A 27,161-nucleotide genomic window follows, 5' to 3' on the forward strand; every position below is an offset into this window, starting at 1 on the left:
TCAGTTAATTTGACCCTTTTTGGCCCCGCCCATCAGCCCCTGGGGGTCAGTCAGGGCCAACATGTACATCAAACTGTCATCCCAAGCTGATAACGTTAACGAAGTTAGAATGAATTCCAATAAAAATCCAACAAAAAATGGTCAAAAATGTGATTTCCCTATATAAACTATAGTAAAGTTTACCCCCTACCCAGGGGCAAACGTGAGACCCCAGGGTCATGAAATTCACAATTTTGGTAAAGCATCATAAGACCCCTTCATCTATGAAGAGTATTTGATTCTAACATATCTGAGAGTAGAGAAGAAGATTTTTGAAATTTTAGTCAATTTGACCCTTTTTGGCCCCGCCCACCAGCCCCTGGGGGTCAACCAGGGCCAACATGTACATACCATCAAACTGTCATCCTATGCTGATAATTTGAACAAAGTTAGAATAAATTCCAATAGAAATCCAACAAACAATAGTCAAAAATGTGATTTCCCTATATAAACTATAGTAAAGTTTACCCCCTACCCAGGGGCAAACGTGAGACCCCAGGGTCATGAAATTCACAATTTTGGTAAAGCACCATAAGACCGCTTCATCTATGAAGAGTATTTGATTCTAACATATCTGAGAGTAGAAAAGAAGATTTTTGAAGTTTCAGTCAATTTGACCCTTTTTGGCCCCGCCCACCAGCCCCTGGGGGTCAACCAGGGCCAACATGTACATACCATCAAACTGTCATCCCATGCTGATAATTTGAACCAAGTTAGAATGAATTCCAATAGATATCCAACAAATAATAGTCAAAAATGTGATTTCCCTATATAAACTATAGTAAAGTTTACCCCCTCCCCAGGGGCAAACGTGAGACCCCAGGGTCATGAAATTCACAATTTTGGTAAAGCACCTTAAGACCCTTCCATCTATGAAAAGTATTTGATTCTACCATATCTGAGAGTATAGAAGAAGAATTTTGAAATTTTAGTCAATTTGACCCTTTTTGGCCCCGCCCCTCAGGCCTCTGGGGGGTGGGGACCATATAATTCACAATTTTGGTTCACCCTCAGCCATGGAAGCTTCCTGTAAAATTTCATTGAATTTAGTTCAGCAGTTTTTAAGAAGAAGTTGAAAATGTAAATTGTTTACGACGCACGACGGACGACGCCGGACAAAAGGCGATTGCAATAGGTCAACTGAGACTTCGTCTCAGGTGACCTAATGAAAAGCTCTCAATATTAATATTAAACCAATTTTACCAATACTGTATCGTTAATTGCCCTGCTACTCAGCCCCACCATTTGTTCAATTTCAAATCCCCAACACCTAGGGATGCTTCATGTTAAATATGAGTGATATTCAGACCATATAGTTCTAAAAGAAGAAGTTGTTTATAGTAAGAAAGCAAAATTGCCCCCTTTTGTCCCCCATCCCTCAGTCCGCCACGGGGGATAACAAGATATATATCTTGTATACAATTTTATCCTGGACCATTGTCTGCACACATACTGTATACACAGATTACTATATACCTTTCTTTAATTAGTGAAGGGTATACCAAGCGACTTAATGGTAGAAAACTTACCGTCGCCCGAGAACTCATTTGGTCATCCATCTGTATCCCTGACAACGCTGTGGTCAAGTCCCCGTTAATCTGGGAGCCATAGTTTCCTAGACTTTGCTTCATCAGTCTCTTCTGATCCTCCTGATGTTGAACTCTTGTTCGTGTCTGAAATAAAAAAAAAATTTTACCATGATATATTTACATATACTGAAAAAATTTATGCTTTTTTTTATCATTATTAATTTGTCAAAATGTATTGTCTTGTACATATAATTGTATGTATAGGCAATCTATACACAGTTGTTACAGTCTCCCAAGTTATGATTACCACAAGTAAGATCTGAAACCAAAAGTTGACTGAAATGAAAGTAAATGTTTCTAATTAAGTTCTCCTGCAAATGTAGCCATTTCAGCTGGAGACAGTGACCTTACCAGTCACTCTACAGTCAACAGGCATTACGTCTAAAAAATGCAGGGAGCTTGGTTCTTGATAGCATAGCCAGGCTTTGTTCCCTAAAGTAGCCACCAGTGAAGGTCCTCCTAGTGTATCTTACTAAAGTACAATTGTGCCATGGTACAGAAAGAATTACAACATAAAAACAATGGAATTTGTAACTTATCCGTTTAAAGACATGGCCATCTACATGAGATTTCTACTCTATAGCTGTGTGAATGCTCAACAGCTGTGTACTTTTGAGTGCTGTATGCTTAATAGAAGTGTGCTCAAAGGCTAACTTGGACAGCTGTGTGCTTTGGAGAGCTATGTATTTAATGACTGTGTGCTCAATGTAGCTGAGTACTTTGGAGAGCTGTGTGCTCAATATAGCTGAGTAATTTGGAGGTCTGTGTGCTCAATATAGCTGAGTAATTTGGAGAGCTGTGTGCTCAATATAGCTGAGTACTTTGGAGAGCTGTGTGCTCAATATAGCTGAGTACTTTGGAGATCTGTATGCTCAATAAAGCAGAGTAATTTGGAGAGCTGTGTGCTCAATATAGCTGAGTAATGAGGAGAGCTGTATGCTCAATATAGCTGAGTACTTTGGAGAGCTGTGTGCTCAATATAGCTGAGTACTTTGGAGAGCTGTGTGCCCAATAGCTTTGTACTTTGAATGTTGTGTATTTTGGAGAGCTATGTGCTCAAAAGCTTCATAACTCTCTAAAGTACACAGCTTTCACAGTGTTGCACAGCTCTCCTTCTTTCATAAAATTTATCACACTTATATACCTGATTAACTTGTAGGTTTCTATCACACTTATATACCTGATTAACTTGTAGGTTTCTATCACACTTATATACCTGATTAACTTGTAGGTTTCTATCACACTTATATACCTGATTAACTTGTAGGTTTCTATCACACTTATATACCTGATTAACTTGTAGGTTTCTATCACACTTATATACCTGATTAACTTGTAGGTTTCTATCACACTTATATACCTGATTAACTTGTAGGTTGATGTCTTTTTTGGACTTGACCAGTAAGTCCAACTGTAGTTTACCAGCATCGACTTGTTGTTCCAGCCTTGTTTCTTCGTCTCGGAGACTATTTAGGTCTATACGCAGCTTGGAGAGATCTTCCTCTTGATTCTATTCAATATTCAATACATTAAAAACTGTCAACATTACTTCATTACAGACCGCAATATGTTCTAGACAATGTGATGAATATAATTTATTGAAACATAGTGCTTTACATCCTACAAACATTCAATTTACAGTGGGGATGAAATAATATTGAAATGGATCACAAGCAGATGTATAAATTACATTCTTGAATGTCATACTTAGAGCTGTTATTGGAATCAGTTACCTTGAATTGTGTAATACTGTCCCATGTAAAATTTGTAGTTAAGATTTGTTTTAGGAGTTGTAATGAAATCAAACCCTGTATGATATATGTGAACATGTTACTCACCATTGCGGACTTTTCTTGTGTTGTTATTTGAGATTTTAGGTTGTTCACCTTTGAAACAATAAAACAAATATTTTACTGAAATAATTCAACTGTTGACTTCAATAATATCATTTAATAAGATAATATCAAAGCTTACACCACTCACATGATGCTAAATAATAAATTAAATCAGATCTTCCTAACATGTTACAATTGAATTCAAAAAGACATTTTTAAACAAGAGGCCAAATAGGCTTGTATTGCTCACCTATTACTAATATAATGCATTATTTCAGTTGATCTAAGTCATTTATGTGGATAATAAGCTTTTAATCTTTTCATTCAAACAGAAGAATAGGCTAATTCAACTCTTTATAAACAAACATACCTGTTTCTGTTCTTCTTCCAATTTTTCTTTCATTTCTTTCAAATTGCTTTCTAGGTTTGACTTCTGCAGAAATGAAGAATCAAAAAAATAAATACAATCATCACCTTCAATTTTGACCTCCAAGGAAAATAAACATTTCCAGGCAAAGATTTCCAGTGATATTAACAGAACATTTAGCATAATAGATTCCCAGATCAATCTGACATTTCACATAAAATTATGCAATTTTAGGTAGCATTTTTCTTGAGATCTAAAATAATAAGTTAGGTATTAGTACTAGAAAGAAATAATGCATACAATTAAGCTTTATTTCACAATAGGAAGAAATATATCTTGGACACTACTGGATTTTTTCTAAGTGATAATGCTATTGGGAAACCAGCTAGACAAGCATGTCACTCCATAAGAGTCCCAACAGGCCTGTATCTCTCACTTGCTACTAATGTAATACCTGTATCTCTCACTTGCTACTAATGTAATACCTGTATCTCTCACTTGCTACTTATGTAATACCTGTATCTCTCACTTGCTACTTATGTAATACCTGTATCTCTCACTTGCTACTAATGTAATACCTGTATCTCTCACTTGCTACTAATGTAATACCTGTATCTCTCACTTGCTACTAATGTAACAAAGTTAATCAAGATGTTAAACAGGAAACCCCTTTATCCCAGCATGCTCACGACACTAGTACTGGGCCTTTTGGTTAATGACAAGAAGTGGTTTAAAGAATTTAGCTTATTTGACTCCTGCAGTCTTGAAAGTGAGTAACATGGCTTCATTTAATTAAGTTTAGTAGCTCTTTGTCCGAGTATACTACTGACCAAATATGACAGCAGAAAACGTTGATGACTGTCAGGCCATTGACACTGCACTACAGTACTTGCCAGTAATAAGATCAACCAGATATCCAATACCTACGCTGATGTAACCCAGCAGCTATTCATCCAATCAAGCTATGTGCTCGCCTAGCTATCTGCCTAGTGGGTGAGCATTACCTTATCATCCAATTCATCCAGTCGTTTCTGAGCCTCCTTTTTCTGAGTCTCTAATTGTTGTAAGGTGGCAGTGATAGTGTCCAGCTCCTTTTGTAACATCTGTACTTCTCCATTACAGATCTTAATGTCCGCTTCCTTCTGAGCATTGTCCCTTTCTATTTGTAGCTTTTCCCTGTTTCAGAGAGGACAGAGAAATTCTTATAATGTCTTATTCCTTTTAGATATAGTGATTTAATTATCATAAGATCATTCTTCTTTTCCTTTTTGAATTTAACAAGATTACTGACACATTTATCATAAGTTTATCATAAAAAAGGCATTAGACACGACTTAATTTTTTGCAATAACCATTCTGCTGGCAATGATAAAGCTTACAATATTAACACAAAAACTCCCCATCTCAGATCACAATGTGTTGTAATGGAGCTGTGACCATGTCAAACACATCAGTGACCCATATATTTCATGTGACAATGTTCATTGTAACTGTATTTCATTGATAAAGTTGACTGTTTCAGGAGCAATAGACAAAGAAGACATCTTAGAAGAATAATTATTTAATAAAAGATTTTAAAAAGGAAGAATATAGTGAAAACTACAGAAATGAGGACGAAAATTGGATGCTTATGATGGAGTTTGGAAAAAACCAGTAAACATTGTGTAAAATGAATGAATTAAGAGAACTCATTGAGTAGATTAATGTTTTCTTTCATTAAATTTCATGAATGTGATAAAATTATTCGGTCTGGAAAATATCATCTGGTCCTGTACATTCCTGTAGTTAACAGGTCTGAACGTCCTGTTACCATTGGATTGACAGACAAAAGTGTCAAAGTTCAACTGAGAATCACTTATCATTAAAGTCTCTAATTTATACATATCTTGCAATATAACAACAAATGGTTACCTTTTCATATCGTCAATATCTTTGCTGATAACGTCCAGTTCTTTAATGACCGAGAAGTCTGCTACATGTCCATAGGGTCCAGCATTTGTACCCTCCTATCCATCAGAAACACGAAAAATAAAGTTAGAGTTAAATTTATTTTCAATGAAACAGAATAAACATAAAATATTGAGTAAATTGAGTCCCTATCACATACAGGTAACAAAAACTGCCACAGTATAAATGCTACATATACTTATTATATATAATATTTAAATCATGGAGTAAAGTTCAAAATATGGCTGAAGTGAGAATGAAATACCATTAATTTTTCCTAGTTTTATTTTCCTGAATATGTAAATTAAGCTCCTGATGTACGCATTAGTTTATGAAGAAGTATAAGAAATTTGGATAATGACTTCCAATTCAGCTGAAATGAAAGTTTATACAAGCTTATTTCTGGAATGCCCAGATTACATAATAACATATCAAAACTTTACCGTAACTCCAAATGCGGTTGGATCGGCACCCTGCTTTGGTCTCATGGAAGGAGGGACCATTTCAGGACTAAGCTGAGCAGGGGGGTCAATTCCCTTCAGTTTCTTTTGTATAAGATACATGGCCAGTGAAAACTGTTCTGGGTTCAACTTGCCAGCTCCTTTTGTGTCGCACAGACCCCTGTCAAAGTTAATATGAATTATTAATATTACACATTAAATTTGATATATGTTTAGATAACTCTGGAACAAGAGGCCCAATAGGCCTGCATATTGGGCTTGTATCATTCACCTGCTTCTAATGCAACTTTGAAGTTGATAAAGGTTATTTAATGTGGATGCTAAGGTGATTACACTTTATTCAAAATAAAGAGTAGGCTAGGTTTATTCATTTAATAAATTTTGTAGCCCTGCATACCAGCATACTACTGACTCAATATCAGTTTTTTTGGTCTCTAGGTTTTGGAAGTCATTTAAAGATTTTAGCATATTTTACTCCAGGTCTTTGACCAGGAAAGTCTGTCAAGGTCAATAATTTGAAAAAAAACCCAAAAAACCCAACTCAGTAGCTCTTCATTCCAGCTTACTACAGGCCCAGTATCAGTTCTCTAGGTCTCTTAGTTATTGAGAAGTTGTTTAAATGAACTAGAAAATGTCTGTAAGACATAAATGCCCCCACTGCCATTTGATAACCCGAAACAACTGTTTGGTGAGGATTGCATCAGCAGTTCCTGAGATAAGCTAGTTATATCAGATCACATCAGGTTAGGATGGGACGGGACACGACGAACATGGGTAACACTATATGCCCTCTCATTTCATGGCGGGGGCATGAAAAGTTGACCCTGGATAGACAGACAAAAGACAACACATCATGCCATTAGTTCATGTAACCCTTCGGGCTTTGTTGTGATTACGTGGTTCCCTATCAACCATGAAAACAATGAGTGTCAATAACAAAACTGTAATACAATGTATTGTTTACCTTACACATAACAATTAAAAGTACAATTTCTACATAAAAGAAAAGCTCAATAATTATTCAATGAAGCCTACCAGATATGAGCCAGGACATTGTTTTGAACTCCACTTTGGAGGAAGACTTCCCGTATCTCCTGACCGGATACCAAGCCGTCCATATCTAGATCTGCCTTTTTAAACATGGCATCATAATTTATCTTCTCTGCTGCTGTGACAACCCATGGAATAGTCAGCTACAATGAAACACACATTGTTAATAGAAAGGAAATCTTATATGGGCAGAAGTAAGCCAAAAGGTATACTGCAAACCAACATATTTTTGTGGGTAATTAGTTTTCGCGTATTTTACTGGCAATTAATTTTGCGAAAATTATGTCACCACAAAAATAAGATGGGTTACAGTATAGATTTTGGTATAAATCAGTGATCAGAAGGATTATACAAACAAATTTCATACCCTGAAATAACAACTCATTTGATTAATTACTGACTTAAGGTCAATCAATATTTATTCTCCTGTAGAAATCAAATTTATACACAAATAACAGGTGTATAAGTAAACAAGCATACTGGGTATTGTTAAAGCAATGCATTTTTTGTCCCCTATTGGCCCCCCGCTAAAAACAATAACAGTTACCTTGACTTGACCAAAAATCTCTGAAACTCGAACTCATAAGAGACATTACGGTCCTTATCATTGTGTAAAGTTTGCTCAAAATTATTCAAGGAATGAAGCCGCTATATCGCTGACTAACTATGGTGTCACATACGTACAAAATGGACAGAGAGGAAACCTATAGTCAAGCAGGGGACTCATAAATACCAGTAAAATACTTCAATACTAGCATCATTAAATGACAGAATGTTCCAGCTGGGTAAGTCAACATACCCAACAAGTCTCTACCAAAAGATCTTCATTATTTATTTATGTATTAAAGCTAAAATTTTGTATTGGTAATCTTGCCAACGTATATGAAAACGTTTACGTCAAATTCATACTGCTATATATGTTGAAGTGGACATTGTCCTTTCACAGTAAAAATTGGTTCCCCTTCATCCAAGCATGCTTCGGACCCAATTTTGACCAAATCCTTTCAAAGAATTTGCAATATTGCAAGTGAGCTAAAATTTTCAAAATACCAGTATAGTGAAAGCATGTAATAATTTTCAGTAACGCAGAGCTTGTTACATAAGTACTCCAAACTACCCCATCAGTCTTTAATGAAAATAATAGAAGCAACAATATATTTCAATAAGTTATAATACACATAGATACCAAATTGAATCAAAATTGGACAACAACTTAATTTCTACCACTCAAACACTAGTGAATGACAGCCAATTAGATCCTGGACATCAGTAATATCTACATACAAAATGTCATCAAAATTGGACAATACCTAAATTTTGACCAATGAGTTTCACAATTTTTGATTATTTTTATTATTGTCTAGGGCAATTTGGCACTTCTCTTTTCATCATAATCAGTCATCTATCAACTTTTTATTGACTTCTAGAACAGCACCACTCTTATGTCCTCACTGCTGTACATTTTACTGTTAAGATAGTAACTTACACTTGGGGAGTCGGATCGCTGCGTAGGTGTAGACCGTCCAGTGATATTTGGGGTGAGGACAGGAACTCCACCCATTGCTGGAATAGCCCCTGGAACCCCTGGAACAGCCCCTGGAACACTGGGTAGCACGCTTGTGGGGCCCACGCCTCCCTTCCTCTTAGAGGGCGGTATAACTAAGGGAGGTAATGTGGCGGGTAACGGTTCCTTTTCTAGACATCGATACACAAGGTGCATCGCCTGCGAACAAAGAATTCATAATCAATGGTCAGTTATTCAGTTAAAGTGATCATTTGTCAAGCTATAATTGGTAAAGGTAAATTTTTACCAGGATTGTATCAATGAAGATTTGGTTTGTCCCACACTTTAAACCATTTTTAAGACACTCTCCATCTTTTTTTTTAACATACCTGTAAGCAAATAAGTAATACACCTGCCTCACAGCCAAATCATAGCTATCAATTAAAGTTATATGGCCTACAATATTCATGTGAAAAGCATATGAAACAGCTCTCACGTTGAATTAAGCAATTCAAAAAATAAACTGAAGTTCAGATAATTGAACTTGTGAGAACTCCATGTTTCTTAACAGTGAGCATCCTTAAATTACCTTACTGACAAGTTATTGTGTCAAAAGGATGTGAAACACAAAGCTTACTACAGCAAACTCCTCACGATCCAGGTAGCCGTCCTTGTCTATATCGCTCATGTCCCAGATACGCCCTAGAATGTCGACTGGCAGCTTAGAATTCATCAACACCTGATTAGAAGTTCAATAGAACAAACGAAAAATTATAAATGACATTAGACATATTTCATATTGTATGCAGATTGCATTAATGAAACATATCCAGGAAAATGTACCATTTCTGTCAATCCGGGATTTTTACATGTAACAATACCATCAAACTTCTGTTAATCATTAAATCAAACTTGGATAATTTGAACGCTCTGTTAAATTCGAAAATATTTCTCTCCTGGCCAAAATACCTCTTTATTTTAATAATAAAACATCTAATAATTTAAACATTTTGGTAACAAACAGAAATGATATTTCTAATGAAATGTTATGACAGATGGTCAGTAAGTGTTTAAGTACATTGTGTTCACATACATGTAGCACCTTACATCTCATTATTTCTTCTGCTTATGAAAATATTGTCTGACTTACCACTATAAAAACATGTTCATTTCTTCATATTTCTTCAGCTTATGAAAATATCTGACTTGCCACTATAAAAATATGTTCATTTTAAGAAACAGACTTCCCGAATGTTGATAAACCTGTACGGAATTGCCCATCTGAATTATAATACTGGATTACCTCCCCTTGTTTAATACTTAGAAACAGACATATCCTAGACATCAAAATTATAAAACTCTATTTATAACTTTAACATTCTTGAGGCAGGAGCCAGTCTATAGCAGTAACTTACGGGTCTAACTTTCTCTCCAGAGAGTAGACTATTGACCGGCTGCAGACTGTCAAACACTTGGTCATACTTGGTCTTCTCACTGGCCTGAAACGACATTAAAACCCACAAATTATATATATAATTAGTAAATAATGGTTAGCCTCACAACACTTGGAGGAGAGACACTTTAAGAAATTCAGAAATAATGTAATGTAACCTAGAACTGTTGCCAGGATGGCTGACTAATACTCCTAGCTCCCCAATCCACCCTGCTTCCCACTGTCACCAAGATGGCTGACAAATACTCTTCGTTTCCCGATCCATCCTGATTCCCACTGTCACCAAGACTGCTGACTAATACCCCCCACTCCCCAATCCGCCATAACTCCCACTCTGCCCCAAACACTTTTTAATCAAAACAAAAAGTGAGGAAACAGCAGATCAAAACAGTAAGCAAAGTCGCACAATTTGGTATGTATATACATGTGTACCGAGGATATAAGTTTTGAGAAATTTGGATGAAAACTGTTGAAAGAGTTGTGCGAACAAGACTTAGATTCTGCCTATAAATATATAGCAACAATGGTATTCCATGAAAACAGCCATATCCAAAAATTAAGCCCAGGTGCATAACTTCATCCACGAAAATTTGAAAAGTTTGAATTAAGTTCAACGAAGCAGGTGGAGTTGTCTGGACAAAATCTGGACATAGATAGATGGACAACTTGATTCCAGTACCTGCCAACTCCAACTTCATTGTATAATAACATTTGAAATAAAACTCAAATGGAATTCCTCAGATTTATTGAAGTACATTTTATTCCATCAATAATTTCTTAAATCATTTATCAAAAAAAAATTAAAAGTTAATGTGATTGTAATTCAAAAACAGTAATATTTTTGGCTGTTAAACTACATACTGTTCAAATCAGAAAACTTTGAGGCTCATCTATGTTCCTTATTTTAATATTTTACGTAGGAAATCATAACAAAATTCATGGAAAGTTTCTTTAACAGGAGATTTTTCCTTTACTCCAAAAATGCTTTCCTATGGCAATTATTTTTATGTCATTAAAGGAACTTTCTTAATCTTAAGGAACGTTGATGAAACTGGTGCAAGGAATGGTTCTCTTGTATGACAGCATATGACAGCTGTATCTTTACCTTGATAGAAGGATTAGTCCAACAAAGGAGTAGAAAACAACCACAAGTAATGATAACACATCTTATTAATACTAATTCCAACAGCTAACCACAGTTAGCAGACTTACACTTAGCGCCCACTGTCCCGTTCCTGCAGCACTGTGGGATGGAGACTCAAAGGACACCTCCTCCACGGGCCCCTGTATTTAAATCACATTATTCATCAGACAAGCTGCTTGACAATTTCAAGTTACACTTAAAAGAAATTATTTTGGCTCTTTTTGATTTCAGAGCTTCTATGACAGTTTGAAATCTGCATTCTTGGTCTTTAAAGCATGCCAATGTTATCTGTTACTCAAACCTGTTAGTCATTCACTTCATCAGAAGTTTCATACTTATAAATTTGATATATTATCTAGCTAGAATATTTGACTGCGGTCCCCTGACAGGTAAATTTTCTATTAAATTGATAAGGAGTCATCTCCAACAGGCAGAGCTGATAACCTTATGACCTTATAACTTACCAGATTTGGGGCAGGAATGTCGGATGTCAGATTGGAAATATTTAATTCAAAACTGTTCTGGGCCATGGATACAAACTTGATTGCCGAAAAGAACCCCACTTTCTCCAGATAACCTTTTCCTGTTGGATCTGCTAAGTCCCATATCTATTGAGTAAAACAACAAATAGATGTAAATGACTTTCGCCAGCACACAATGATTAGTAACCAAAGCAAATTGTTATATTAAGAATATCTCTATCTTTTTCTAATGATTCTAGGAATACCTAGTCACAAAAACTAGCAATCCAACTAATACCATGTGTATAATGTCTATAACATTAAGGGCTAGAGAGATTATTATGGTACTGGCACTCCAACTTATACCCTGTGCACAACATTCTATTAGGAGTACACCTAGTACTACACCATTCCAGCAGCAGTAGCAGCAGCAGCAGCAGCAGCATTCTCTGGTTGTCAATTTCACTGTTTCCTTATAGATGTATATTGAAAAGATTCAATCACTATATATTTCATTTCCAATAGTGAAAGTATAGATCCACAAGAAATAGTAGTTAAGATCCACACAAATACTGGTAACTATGAGGTTTGGTTTGGTTTATTTTGCTTAACGTCCTATTAACAGCAAGGGTCATTTAAGGACGTGCCAGGTTTGAAGGTGGAGGAAAGCCGGAGTACCCAGAGAAAAACCACCGGCCTACGGTCAGTACCTGACAACTGCCCCACGTAGGTTTCGAACTCGCAACCCAGAGGTGGAGGGCTAGTGATAAAGTGTCGGGACACCTTAACTACTCGGCCACCACGGCCCCAAATTTTAAGGCGAGCTATGAGGTATCATGACAGGGCTTTTTCTTGGGACTTTTTGGGGCCGTTAATAGGCCCCATTCCCAATTGAAATTATTTCATATTTAAGCCAAATTCCCAAAATTTGCAGTTTACTCCTGAAATATGTTTCCCAATTCTCAAAATGAGACAAAAAGGCCCTTTCCCAAATCAGTGAAAAAAAAAACCTGCATGATATCTGTTCTTCAGGGTGTAAAGTATGAATGTGAATAGACTTTGGTATAAAACACTACTAGTATAGGATCATTTAAGTGTGACATTTTGGTGACAACACCCTGTCACCTACATCAGACTAATGATCAGCTGACCATATGTACAGTAATATATATTCAATACTCTCCCGTTATAATGAATATACTATGAATAGTCATATGAAAATATTACTGTATTTCAATACCTGTGATAGAACTGTATCTTTGAGACCTGACTTTTTCAGGAAAGACGCTGCATCCAAGGCCCCAATGCTTCCAGTTCCATTGGGGTCTGCCTGAAAAATTCATAACATAAAAGTAAATTGTATGTAAAGCTATATTCATGTATACTTAGTATACAATTAATTCTAGTATGATCATTGTTTTATCTATCATATTCAAATTTCATGTGCATCAATAGAATTTACAACTTGCTTGATATAAAATGAAAACTGTTCGGACTACTTTTGAACTCTGTGAAACACTTAATGATAGTGATGGGAATCGGTTGAAATTTCTTTATTGATCATCACTTTTGTCTATCCGATTAATGATAGATTAAAATAAATCTATCTTAATTATCTTTCTTTGGTATTTAAACTGTTTTTTTACATTCCTATATGTAGCGCTTATTGAGCCGCTTCAGTCATCTAGATACTCTTTATATGATATAAGCAACAACCACAATCAAGAGATCAATTTTGACAAGTTTTTCTCAATCAAGCTTGTATTAGGGCATGATGAGACAGAGAAAGCAGTCCAAATAGAGATTCGAACCCAGGACCTAAAGGCTGAACAACATCCTCTAGCCAATTTCTAATCAATAAACAGCAATGCCCGGTAGGTCAAGTCAAATTTCTGCATCTTTTTTTCTTTTCTTCTAACTTATAATTAACACCAAAAAGACAAAACTAATTGACATCCAATGTTCAAGTATCCCTTGTAAGCTTTATGTAGGCACACATGAAAAAGGTATAAAATTGTATAAGAACAAGGGCAATCAATAGGCACTACTACAATGTTGCAGACTAGGGACAGTGTCAGGACTGGATTCAAAATTGGGATTCCTGACAAACAAACTAATTGTGTTATGTACATGTACACATAACCACCAGCAATATACATTGTATCTAGGTCCTGTCTAGTTCTGCTACACAAAACAATGTTTTGTGTAGAGACTATTTTTTGAGACTATTTCTTAATATTTCCATTTACATTATAAATACAGGAATGTGCAACTTCACTTTTATCATCAGTGTGCAATATATATAAATACCTGTTTGTAGTATCCTTCATAAATACCGATATGAGCACCAGCAATCTGAAAAGTAAACATTGAATTATTAATTAATAGTCTTGTCAATACTGCCAATAGATGACAACTGTCCTGGTTTTAATGGGCTTATTTTGTCCAGTGCAGATCTAGATTTAAATGCTTTTACCAACCGTATACTCAACCAGTCATAATTAGTTCTAGTCTATGCTAGTTCTCACAAAGTACAATTTTGGTGGATCCTCCCCGTTGTTTTCATGCAGTCACCTTCACTGGCACAGTCAAAGTTGACATCAGTGTTTACTTGGAGATAGCCCAGAGTTTCCTCTGGCCTCTGACACCATGTCTGGTGTAGGACATTGTGTCAGGGCCAGAGGAAACTTGGGCTAACTTGGAGAGTACATTTGTTATTAATAAAATTCAGAAAACATTTTTATTTACAAATTGTTGATTTGTTTGTGATGTGTATACTCTTCCACTTCTTACAGATATTGATGACTGCAACAACAGGGTTTATAGGAATTGTCTGATGGCCAGTTGTCGTTTGCCAGTTGTCAGTTTAACTGAGTTATATTTTGGTAAATTGACTAAAAGCAAATATATATAATGTTTAAGAAATCACTGGATTTCTCTGCGACACTGTGTCACAATCAAAATGAAGGGGCTTAATGTATATTTACAGCTATCCCGCTTGCTATTTTATATCATAACGCGTTATGTGTAAAATGTAAATATCACACAAAATAAATTAAATTTTCCAAAATGAAAACAAAGGGGAGGGGCAATCTGTCAGAAATCTGTCAGTCTCGTAGATTTGCAACGTCAACAGTTTACGTAAAATTAAGTGCACATGTGAAACTGTTGACATAAATATGAAAACAAATAAAGCGTTAATCACCTATGAAATAATCGAATATGTCGTCAACGCATATTGTAAAACCCTAATGAGGAAACTCATCAATATTATGTTGAACCGTCTGCTAACTATTTTCCTATTTTGACAGCGAGGTCGTACCGACAATCTCGGTATTATTTTAAACGAGTACGGAACATGTAATGCAAATAAATAAGGTGTGTTTATCTCTTTGCATCGACAATACCTCAATCATTAACACACATGTTGAGAATTCAGAGAAAAACATATCACAAACCTGTGCCAGCGGTGGAAAGGCCGCCATTGTAAACCGGAACTGATCCGCAGTTAAAGTACAGCGGAAGTTTATTGGTCAAATATATCGCTCCGGTCTCTCCCGATCCGACCCCTAGGCCTAGTTGATCCGTCACCTTAGCTGTGCGTCCTCATTCCTGTTTGAACTTTCCATCCACTTTTCAACATTTTCTACGAGGAAAATGTAAATACATCTACAACGAAACTTGACTTGCAATGAATAATGACTTTAAAAAGAAATGCCGTCTTTAATTTAATGATAGATTCTATATAGATCTACGTCAATGACATAAAAGAATTAATAAATTATAGGCCTACATTTATTAAATACAACGGGAAGTATGTAAATCACAGATAATCTGTTAAGTGAAGAAGTATAATACGCCAGAAGTGTTTTTCAACGAATTTAAACAAAGCCCGAGGAGAAATTTACAAACTTCTAATAAAGCATTTGTTAAATACCATGTACAGCGTACATGTATACGCACGTACATGTAAGTAACGTAGGCAACTTATATTATTAAGCTTTTCATTTATCAACCACCGATCGAACTGATATTGACAACTCTAAACCATATTTAATATTTGATAAAGACTCTGTTAAACGGTTCACACAGAACACGTTTAAGATGGACAGTGGCGGCAACTAAAATGTCATCTACACTTATACATGTACAGATCTGTGCGTTACATTCGATATAAGTTAATAAATATTATTTAATGATAATTCAGAACGATAATAACGATAACAATCATTTGAATTTAACAAGCTAATGTCTTTAATATAAATATTCGCCGGTTAAAATATTGATGTGCTGTACTGTAGTCTACCTCGACTTCCAAAAAGCCTTTGACTTAAAATTGGTCCCTCACGAAAGACTCCTAGGTAATAAATATATATAGCAGGATATGGAATTGAAGGGAATGTCCTTAAGTGGATTAATGACTTTCTTACTGAACTCAAACAAAGAGTGGTCCTAAATGGTAAAAGTTCTAACTGGTCAGGAGTAACAAGAGAAAAAAAACAAGTGAGTGTAATTAGGTCCAATTCTCTTCCTCGTCTTGCCAGAAGTAGTCGAAAATGCAATAAAGATCTTCTCTGACGACACCAAACTATATGGTTGTGTAAACGATAAAGATGACGAGGACATTTTCCAGCGTGAAATAAACAACTTGACCCAATGGCCTCACAATTGGCAACTTCTATTCAACCCTTCAAAATGCAAATATATGCACCTATAGGCCCACCAGTGAGTAAAACATACACTATTGAGTCATCAGGAATCACAAAACAAATTGATGAAATTACTGTTAAAGAGAAAGATCTGGGTGTCATGACGACAAAAACTTAAAATTCTCGACACACATCCAGATGTCAGTCAAAAAGGCAAACAGAATGTTAGGAGTTATGAAAAGAACTTTGGCAAATGACGAAAACAACAGTCCAAAACTTGTATAAATCACTTGTACGACCACATTTAGAATACGCCTCACCAGTATGGTCAGTCATAAACAAAAAAGACGCCCAGCTTATAGAGAATGTCCAGAGATGTGCCACCAAACTATTTAGACCAACTAGGAAAAACAGTTATCAAGTAAGACTCGTCCAATTGGACTACCATCACTTCAGTACAGGCGCCTTAGAATGGACAAGATTGAAGTCTACAGAATCCTTAATGACTTAGATACATGTGACAAGGATAAACTATTCAAAGTGCGAGAGGGAGACACAACCAGGGGTCACTCAAAAAAAACTTACCAAAGAACAATGCAGACTAAATACCAGGAAACTGTCCTTCTCTCAAAGAATTGTCAACCATTGGAATAGTTTGTCCGAGGAAGTGGTGTCATCTGTCACCCTAAACCAATTTAAATCAACCCTAAACAAATTATGGAAAAATAAGAACATTAAATTCTGCTCAGTCTGCTATCAAAATCCACCGGAACTGAAAACACATATTGTGATGGGTCAGAGAGGCGAAACGCCTATTGAAGACCTCGACGACAGGTAACAGGTAAAAACTTTATTGACCATTTAAGCAATGAACTGTGGTTTTAATGTTGTTATAGTCTATATGACAGCAAGATGTATGGTTGGCATTAATGCTGCATTTGCCCGCCATACATCTTGCTGTCATATCGACTATAACAACATTAGAATTACTGTTCAATAATGCATTTACATTGTCTTACCATTTTCGTCAAATTTGAGAAAAATAAAACAAAAAAAACTGAACCAACATGAAAATTCCTGCCTTTTTCAATGTCACATGACCCATTGGGTGTTATAGCCCGAGACACTGGGTGCTATAGCCAGAGACATTGGGTGTTATAGCCAGAGGCACTGGGTGTTATAGCTAGGGGCACTGGTGAGTATTTCTGACTAGGTAGAGAACCATTACACCCTTTAAGTAATTAGATATCGGCAATTTATCACGGCCGATTCCGCCTCGCTTACGATTTCAGCAATATGCGTCCAATTTTATGATGTATTGACAAGTATTTTGGATTTGGTTTATTTTGTTTAACGTCCTTTTAACAGCCAAGGTCATTTAAGGACGTGTCAGGTTTTTTGGAGGTGGATGAAAGCTGGTGTATCTGGAGAAAAACCACCGGCCTACGGTCAGTACTAAGCAACTGCCCCGCGCAGGTTTCGAACTCGCAACCCAGAGGGGGAGGGCTAGGGACAAAGGCAAATTCCACATGCGCGCTTCATTAAATTTCCCTTTGTCCAGATGGCAAATTTAATGAAGCGCGCATGTGGAATTTGCCTTTGTCCAGTTGGCATTCATGCATCAGCCCATAACTTCCAACTGAAAGCAGTTCAATCCTTCTATTTACACTTGACAACGATTTTTAAAGACTATATCCAGGAATTTTGCTCCTACGATGAATGAACAAGTTATTATCGTCAAAGACGGAACAGCCTTTTCAACAGCCTTCTTTCGTTATGTCCAACGCGACAATAATGATGTCACAATGAGGTTTGAAAGTTATGGACTTGAAAGTTAACCTTCAAGTGAGCTTGGAAAAGTTATATAGTGGGGTTGTAGTGTAAATGTAAATATGTGTACATTGTATTATATCTATCTACTCCATGTTTATACCTATTCCATTGTTATCACGTTATTGTAAATCTATGACGGGAGAATTAAGGTTCCAATAAGTTGTAATTAGAACTTGTGCCCAATCACTTGTTCTAACTATTTTTGGCAATAGAATATGTTTAAGGTAAAAGAAACCGCGTTTAAACATATACTAGTATTAAATTATTTTAACCAAATTTCATTGATTGAATCTGGGTATAACTGAAATTAATCTAGAAAATAAAACACAAAGAGGGGGGAAAAAAGGACTAGATGGAAAACATCTGAAAACGAAATTGATGTAGTCCAATTTAGATTGCAAGAAGGCTTTCGTTAGTGAGCCTCATCAGCGTCTAATGACGGATAGGGAATGAAAGAAAAGGTATTAAACTGGACCAGTGACCTTTTAACAACAGAAAAAAGAGTGGTTCTGAAAAAAATTAAAATAATATAAAATACCACGATACTAAAATATATTCCACTATCATGCAAAATGAAATGAAGTGGTCTGAAGAATGGCTGTTAAAATCCAATAAAAAAATACAAAAAAAATCCAGGGGTATTTTGGTGCCCATCATTTTAGATTTCTCTGGCGATGATGAACGCAACCAGGAATTTGCAACATAGCTCTGGAAACTGTTGTTGACACCAATAAAACCATGAATTATCAGGTTGATTCCGTTTGACCCCTATTTCACGACGTCCTCTGGTTGGCGGGTCAGCAGCGGAGATCAGTCACTGCTCCCTGTTGTCTGGTCCCCAGTTCGGCTCATCTCGTTTACACCATAACCGACATGATGCCCCCTCTGCCTTCCCTGCCATGGTCTTCATAGATATCTTTCTTTAAGCGCCCGTCAGTCCTACGTTCCATTATAACAGAGATCACGCCGACTGTGCTGGAAACCCTCTGGCACAGATCTCTACCGGGAACAGCCAAGTGCTCAACCTCTTCTGTCTACACTGCTCTACAAGATATTGGTATTTGGCAGTAGCGTGCGAAGTCGCATCCTTCCTCCCGGATGGAACTGTCATGCAGTTCCACCAAGATGATTTTTCTCGGCTCTGCTATGACCATTTCGCAATGTCAGACCTGAGCAAGATATGAGCAAGATATGAGCATGAAGGATGTCCTAACTGATTCCATTTCCCACGGGTCGGCCAATGTGATCTTGCACTCGGGGATATCCCACCACCTGTTTTTGTCCCAGCTCAACTGCTCAATTTTTGTGCCGTTGTTCCTCCTCTCATTCTCTCCTTGTCTTCTGCTCTGTTACACAGCTGAAAATAGTCGGTTTCAAGTCCTCATCAACCAACATTGATATTTCCCACGATGACCTGTAGCTCCAGTTTCCTCTCTGCTTCGCTAGCTGAAGCTGTGCTGAGCATTGCTGGCCCGTCCTTGAGACCACCCCAGCTTTGCGTACGTTTCTGTCTGTGGAATTATTTAGGCCATGGCCAATCCTACTCAGGATAACTTGAATTCTTTCATCACGGACGACAGTGGCAACTGTAGCCAAGATGTCTTTCTGATAGACATGGTGCTGTGAACTTGGGAGACACTTTCACCCATGATAAAAACTTCCCGCTGACCCATCTCACAAGGGATTCATCCATTGTCAGTGCTAACACATACAGCATAAGGGGCCAAAACAGCCTAGGAAGAACCCCATGTTGAAACAACCAAGTCTTGATTTTCCCACATAATCCTGACTTGTATGTTCCCAAACCTTTCCAATGTTCTTGTCAAACAGAGTGTCGCCATACCATCTCTAAGCATTTCACTGGGCTTTTGACGATAGATGGCATTTTCTCCCCCTGGACTCGGCATCATCGGATTCCCACGGTTGATTGCACTGTGTAATGTAGTGCAATCAATCACGAGTGTCTGACAATGTGGACTCAGAGACTGAACTATTATGTTAACTGCCCATACTTAACAATAAAACACATTATGATTCTTTTGGCTTAATCCAAACCCAGGTGTTGACATCATTCAGTGATCATCTACCTGTAGTCTCCCTCTGTCCTTTCATGACAATGTTCATCTCATTACAAATAGGATAGGTCACTACAACCTGTATGCCCTTTTCCAAGTTTGGTCTGGCTTCACAGGTGAAGTTGCATGTGGTAAACCCGAGTTGCATGCAATCAAAGTCAGCTTGTTAGGGATGTCTCCATATGCATTAGTATGCCAAACCACTGTTGGATCACCTTATCAGTACTGTAGTGGAACTGGACAGGGTTGATCATCAGCGACCAGGTAGCTTAATTGGTAGAGCGTCCGGCGAGTTTTTGGAGGTCCCAGGTTCGAACCCCGGTCTGGCTGTGCGTTTTTCCGCTCCTACTACATTTGGTGCCTGTGACCAAACATTGTTTCAAGCGAGGTGAATACAGTACTTGACAAAGGGATACCCGAACCTGGGTCGAAGACTTTTAAAGGGAGGGAAGAGTATAGTGGAACTGGACCGTGTCAATCATTGGCGACCAGGTAGCTCAATTGGTAGAGCATCCGGCTAGTGTTCGGAGGTCCTGGGTTCAAACCCCGTTCTGGTCGTGCATTTCTCCCTTCACACTACAGTACCTTACCTCGTGAATCATCAGACTCAAAATGCTAGTGTCTATGGTCTATTTAAGACTTCTTTTTTCTCTCGTTTCTCATCTTTATTCTAAAAAATAATAATTAACATCAATAAATTCAAATGACTGCCTGTTTGCCATTTTGTTTCTCAAAGCCAAAGGAACCTATACTATCAAGTTTGAGAAATATCCACCCAGTACCTCTCTTAAAAATACAATGTAGCAAACAAACTATCAAATTTCTAGTAAGTACTGGTAGGAAATATCTGAAACTTGATATGTCGATTGCCCTTGGTCCCTAGTTGTGCCCATTGAATTTTGAGACCGATCAGGAAAACAAAACTGTTGACTGATGACCATTTTGATTTTGCATAGGAGAGTTAACTAGAAAATGTCTGTAAGACATAAATGCCTCAACCGCCACTTGACATCCCGAAATCTCAGCAGTTCCTGATATAAGCTAGTTACATTGCATCAGGATGGGATGTGTCGGGACAGAATGGATATGGGTAACACTATAACCCCCTCCCCCCTCCCATTTTATGCGAGGGCATAATTAAGAATGATCAGAAATGTAAAATGTATCATAAAAGTGCCAACAGTAACATTTTTAATGTTCATCCTGGGAAATCAAAGTACTTAGAAATGGCCACATTGGTCCATTTTTATGATGAGGTACAGTACCTGGTAATTATCATTTGTTTAAGTTGTTTATTACAGAACAATATTCAGTGGACCCTATCTAAACCGGAAACCATTGGGTCTACATGTATATAATTTGATCAGTTTGTAGAGGTTAATTGTAGAGTCTGATTTTATAATAGTTGTGCTATACTGTTTGGTCGGCCGTGTCTGTCTTTCTTGGTACAGTGATGATGCACGGTCATTTGATAATAATTTACCTGTATTAAGACTATAAACATCCACAGGAAGCCATTGCAAACTGGACCAGTTAGGAGCCAACCCCCGTTAACACTGAGTTGCTTGAATAGTGTAAAGGGAACGAGATCTTAAAATATGGCGAGATTACATTATAGACAGAGTCCTGATAAGGCAAAGTTAAACTGCTATAGATGAAGAAGAAATTTACAAGACCCAAATTATTTGACCGATTAAGACAAAGTCCGGTTTAGACAGAGTCCACATTACAAACATAATAAAAAACCACCAATAACATACATATAAATTTTATTTAGAAACAAAATATAATAAAAGTGTACCAGGAGGCGTAAAACCTGATGTTACACGTATAATATTGCAGTTACACATTGCGACAATCATATAACACAATTTGCGTAGTACATACATGAAATTGTATCGGCCAGCTATAGCTAGCACACAATGAACCACACAATCAGAAATGAAGGATGACTTTAAAGACAAAATACATCTGAGATACACAAATTACAATATACAAGTTAGTTACAGCAGAGAAAGAAGATGCCATACATGTATCCATAGTAAAAATACATAATGTATTAATTAAAAAAAAAGAAAAAAAAAAGAATAATACTTGCACTGGTTAACATTTTTCAAATTGCCATGAACATCTTATGGTATGCATGGTTATTGACAAAACTATTTGTGACTCATAAGGCGAAGAACCAATTTACAAAATACATATTGCATAAAAAGCTACGAATCTTCAATATACTGAAGCGTAACTCCCTACCTGATACAAAAATAAAACGACTTGTTCATCCTCATCAACTAATGTACAACGTGTATGCAATGAATCGGAACCATTTTTACAGGAATGTTGATCAGGATATTTAACAAATTGAAATAATAACAGTTGTCCTTGGTTGAATGCTTTTGATTTTTTTTTGTAAAAAGAAAACAACTAAAGTGCCAATTTTATTGATGCTGAAACAAAATGAATACTAACTTATATTATTACATACAGTAGATAAGAAGAATGATATATATATATGTACATACTGTCTCTAACTTTGAAACAAGACAATAGCTAGAAGGAAGACTAAATCTGAGTTTGGGATTGTTTTCATTTAACGTCCTATTAACTTCCAGGGTCATTTAAGGACGTGCCAGGTTTTGGAGGTGGAGGAAAGCCGGAGTACCCAGAGAAAAACTACCGGCCTACGATCAGTACAAGGCAACTGCCGCACTTAGGTTTCGAACTCGCAAACCAGAGGTGGAGGGCTAGTGATAAATTTTCAGGCCACCGCAGCCCCGACTAAATCTGAGAAATATCAACAATTTACATGTGTATACAATGTACTGGCTCTTTAATGATGCTACATTGTATCCATGGACCTTAACGGTCATCTGAGTTCTGATATATCTGTATATTAAATGCCTTGTGTTGTTACAATGTGACAGGTGAAAACTCATAAAAACAAAGTAAGATCTCAAGACTAGAACAACTTACAAAATTGATCATATAATACCAAAAATTGTTATTTTACTATCCATAAGGCATCCTTAGTTCCTAATTTCATAATGGTGTGAATTATGTGCAAGTACATCAATGAACATAATATACATTAAATTTTCATTTTCCAATAAATTATATCTATACCCTCCCTAGGGGCAAATTCGACATTCAGGGATAAAGTTCACAATTTTCATAAAGCATCAATTTAGGTATTTGCCGGTTTACTGCCTACATGACTCTGCCTATTGCTAGATTTCATATAATCAGCTAAAGTCAATTTTCAATAAAGCAGTTTGAAGAGTATTTATTTATGCAAGTAACTATTCATTCACTTAAAATTTAAAACTAAAAAAGAGAATCTCAAATGTTTGGAGGATGATAGTAGCATAAAATATTTAACTTCTGGCCTATTTCTGTTCTCAGTTGATCATAGGTTTTGTTGAGAATGTTACATCAAATTTCTTCAAATTGTATTGGGGCACATTCTTTTGAGAATGTCATTATACAATGAGAGAAATCTCAAATTCTGTTTACCAATTTTGAAAGCAATAGATTTTCACCTCCACAAACCAATTCACTGGACAAAATTGATGAATCAAGAGCAAATTAAAAATTTGACAGATTATGTTTAAAAAAAAGGGTAATTTAATTCTTTATATAAATGGATAAAAAAGCATATAGTTTAATGTGGGGAAATTTTACTGATTCATAATAAAATATCTTTAAAGAATATTTTTAAGACTGTCAAATACTATTTTAAAAGACATTACTGATTAAAAAGAATTACAATTAAAACAGATTATTATGATTTTTCATTTTGTCACATAAAAGGGAGTTATCTCCCCTTAATATTTCATTTTCATTTCCAATGTTGCTGATAGACTAGGCAAAACTACCATGGCAACTTTAGACCTGGAATCACACATGGCATAAATATCAAAGGGGACACGCCAACTTAGTATGGCCTATTCTGGTATTTCAAAGAATTAGGAAAAAGATGCTAAGGGCATGTTTCTGACAAAATGTGCATATTGCATTGAAGTACCATATTTATACTATAAATTATCAAACAGGAAAAGTTAAACTCAATTAATTACATGTACATTGTTAAAGTAATGTTAATTTTAAATAATTACATTTCAAAATAATATAATGCCTTTTTTAAAAACATTAATATGCAATAGAGTCAATGCTTTAAATATGAACAAATACAAGTTTTAGGAGTAACAACATGACTTTAATTTTTCTAACATATTTGGGCACCTCTACTCTACACATTGATGCAAAGATATATTGTACAGCAAGCTTTGAGGAATGTAGCTGAAAAAGCATGATCTAAGATCTACAGATAGTTTATTTTCTATTATCTGATCAATGGGCGCCATAACTATATAGAATGAGGCACCAGATTGAAGGTCTCCAGTATACAACACCCTGTCTTCACAACATACAAATACAATGTAATTCACATTTTGTGAATGTGTACACATGCGAGGAAGGTATGGGCTTTACATCAAAGTGTTGATGACTAATCGGAGCATATCAAAATATGTCCGGTCATCCATGAGTTTAAAATACTTAATATGAAGACACTAGTCACAATAATTAGGCGATGGATAAATTTTGATGCTAATTTATCATTTCATCTTTAAAACCAGTTCAGGAAACAAGTACACTTGCATTTCAATACATAACAAAAACCTTAATGGAATATTTACTCATTTTTGTACAACAACGTTTAATATAGAAAATGAAACATAAGCAAAGTTAGAGGGGCTCACATTGATATACCCCACCTCCCTCGTCAATTACAATCTGTCCATTGGTACAATGAGATACTTAGAAAGAGGTCAAGTGCTGCATGACCTTTAACCTTGACCAATAGCTGCCAAAATCTAATCAGATGTTGATCTTGAAGATTTGATGATGTGAATATGAACTAAATCTGTCGAGGGGTTCAATAGATATCTTATACAAAAACTTTGAGAGTGGTCAAGTGTGACCTTTAACCTTGACCGATGACCACCAAAATCTATTGAGGTGTAGACATTGATGGTGTTATGTTATGGTGTGAATATGAACAAAATCTGCCCAGCGGTTCATGAAATATCTTGTACACAAACCTATAGTAGATGCAAACATGCATGCACATACAAAGTTATTGATATATAACCCTGGCCACTTTTTTAAGTGGGAGTATAATTTACTTATGTCCAATAGGTTTTTTGATTCCATTGATCCTCTAGATTAATGATCAGCTATGGCAGAGCCAGCGAAGGATGAAGCTTAGTATTTAGATTAACATGTAAAGAATGGAGCGGGGCATAAATACAAACTGTACATTATACTACAATATCTTTTGGTTGAATATATAACACTATACAACAATTAAAAACCATTGTCTGACAATACCAAATAAATCGCGTATGGAGGATCAACACATAGCAAATCTACAGTCGAAGTCCACGCAGTTTCATCAGGGGTTTCACCAACAGTGGTTGTTTGATCTTTGGTTTCTGAGGGATGACATCTTGTTCACTCTCTTCATTTGGAAATCTGTGAGCATAGATCTCTGGGTAGGTTTTCTGGAACTGTAACAATGTTAACAATGTAACATTTTTTTTATCATAACACTCAAGACAGTGGTTTAACATACCTGATGGAAATTTAAAATTAATATTTTTTGTGCCATATTCTTATGAATATCAATCTTTGTACTCAAATGATCATGAACCTCCTCACAAAATTTACGAGTGTAATCTATAAATTATGGAGCGAATAAACAAAATATTTCTTTAAAACTAATTAACAATTGGTTCATACAGTCTTTGACTTGTCAAGGTCCAGGACTTATCCAGGACTTTTTATTGTTATCCGCTAGGATTTTTCTAAGACTTAGCAATCGCAAAAACAACAAAATGAATAGATCGCAACATTTTGTAGAATTGATTTTATATGAATTTTCTAGGAATACAAAATTATCTAAACACCAAGAAACATAAATTCAATGACTTTTTAACAGCAGTGATGCCAAATTTCAAGACTTTCAAACCATGACATTCCAATACTTTTCCAGACAAGGGCTAAAATTCAGGGACTTTTTGTATCTGTAGGAATAAAACAAGACTCACCTGTTTGAGGCGTTTGCGTTTATCCTTGACAGTCATTGTTTTGTCCTTGACAATCTCCTCCAGAAGGTCTACCAGTGCTCTCTGGGAATTACTGAGACGCTGCGTCTCATACTGGTCAACAGACACCTGATTGCAATAATGGAATGACGAACGATCGTCGAATGAGTACACAATCTGAAATTGCCAAGAGGTGAAGCAGCCACCCGTGAGGAAAGCCGAAGCCTAGACGGACAGAACACACACCCCTGCTGGTACGACAACAAACCAGTCTCCATACACCTTCATCTAGGTAGTGGTGTTCTTCTGCGTTGTGTGTAGTGACGTTTTTCTGTGTTGTGTGTATTGGTGTTTGTGTTGTGTGTAGTGGTGTTTGTGTTGTATGTGTGTAGTGGTGTTTGTGTTGTATGAGTGTAGTGGTGTTTGTGTTGTGGTGTTTGTGTTGTATGTGTGTTGTTGTTTTATATAAATATATATATATGTGTGTAGTTGTGTTTGTATGTGTTATAAATGTGTAGTGGTGATTGTGTTGTTTGTATTTTATATAGCCTTGTAGCATTGTCTATGTGTTGATGTTGGATATCACTCTCCTTGGGTCTATTTACTTGTTACTGTACATGTATGGGTGATTTTTAAACTTGTAATGA

General features: G+C 36.3%; 1 pseudogene; it reads right to left on the minus strand.

Annotated features, from left to right (window-relative positions):
* Nucleotides 1-27,161, minus strand: part of LOC117326198 — a 56,271-nt pseudogene that overhangs the window by 15,174 nt on the left and 13,936 nt on the right.

Source organism: Pecten maximus, chromosome 4 (assembly GCF_902652985.1).
Source record: "Pecten maximus chromosome 4, xPecMax1.1, whole genome shotgun sequence".
In the NCBI taxonomy this organism is placed as follows: Eukaryota; Metazoa; Mollusca; class Bivalvia; order Pectinida; family Pectinidae; genus Pecten; species Pecten maximus.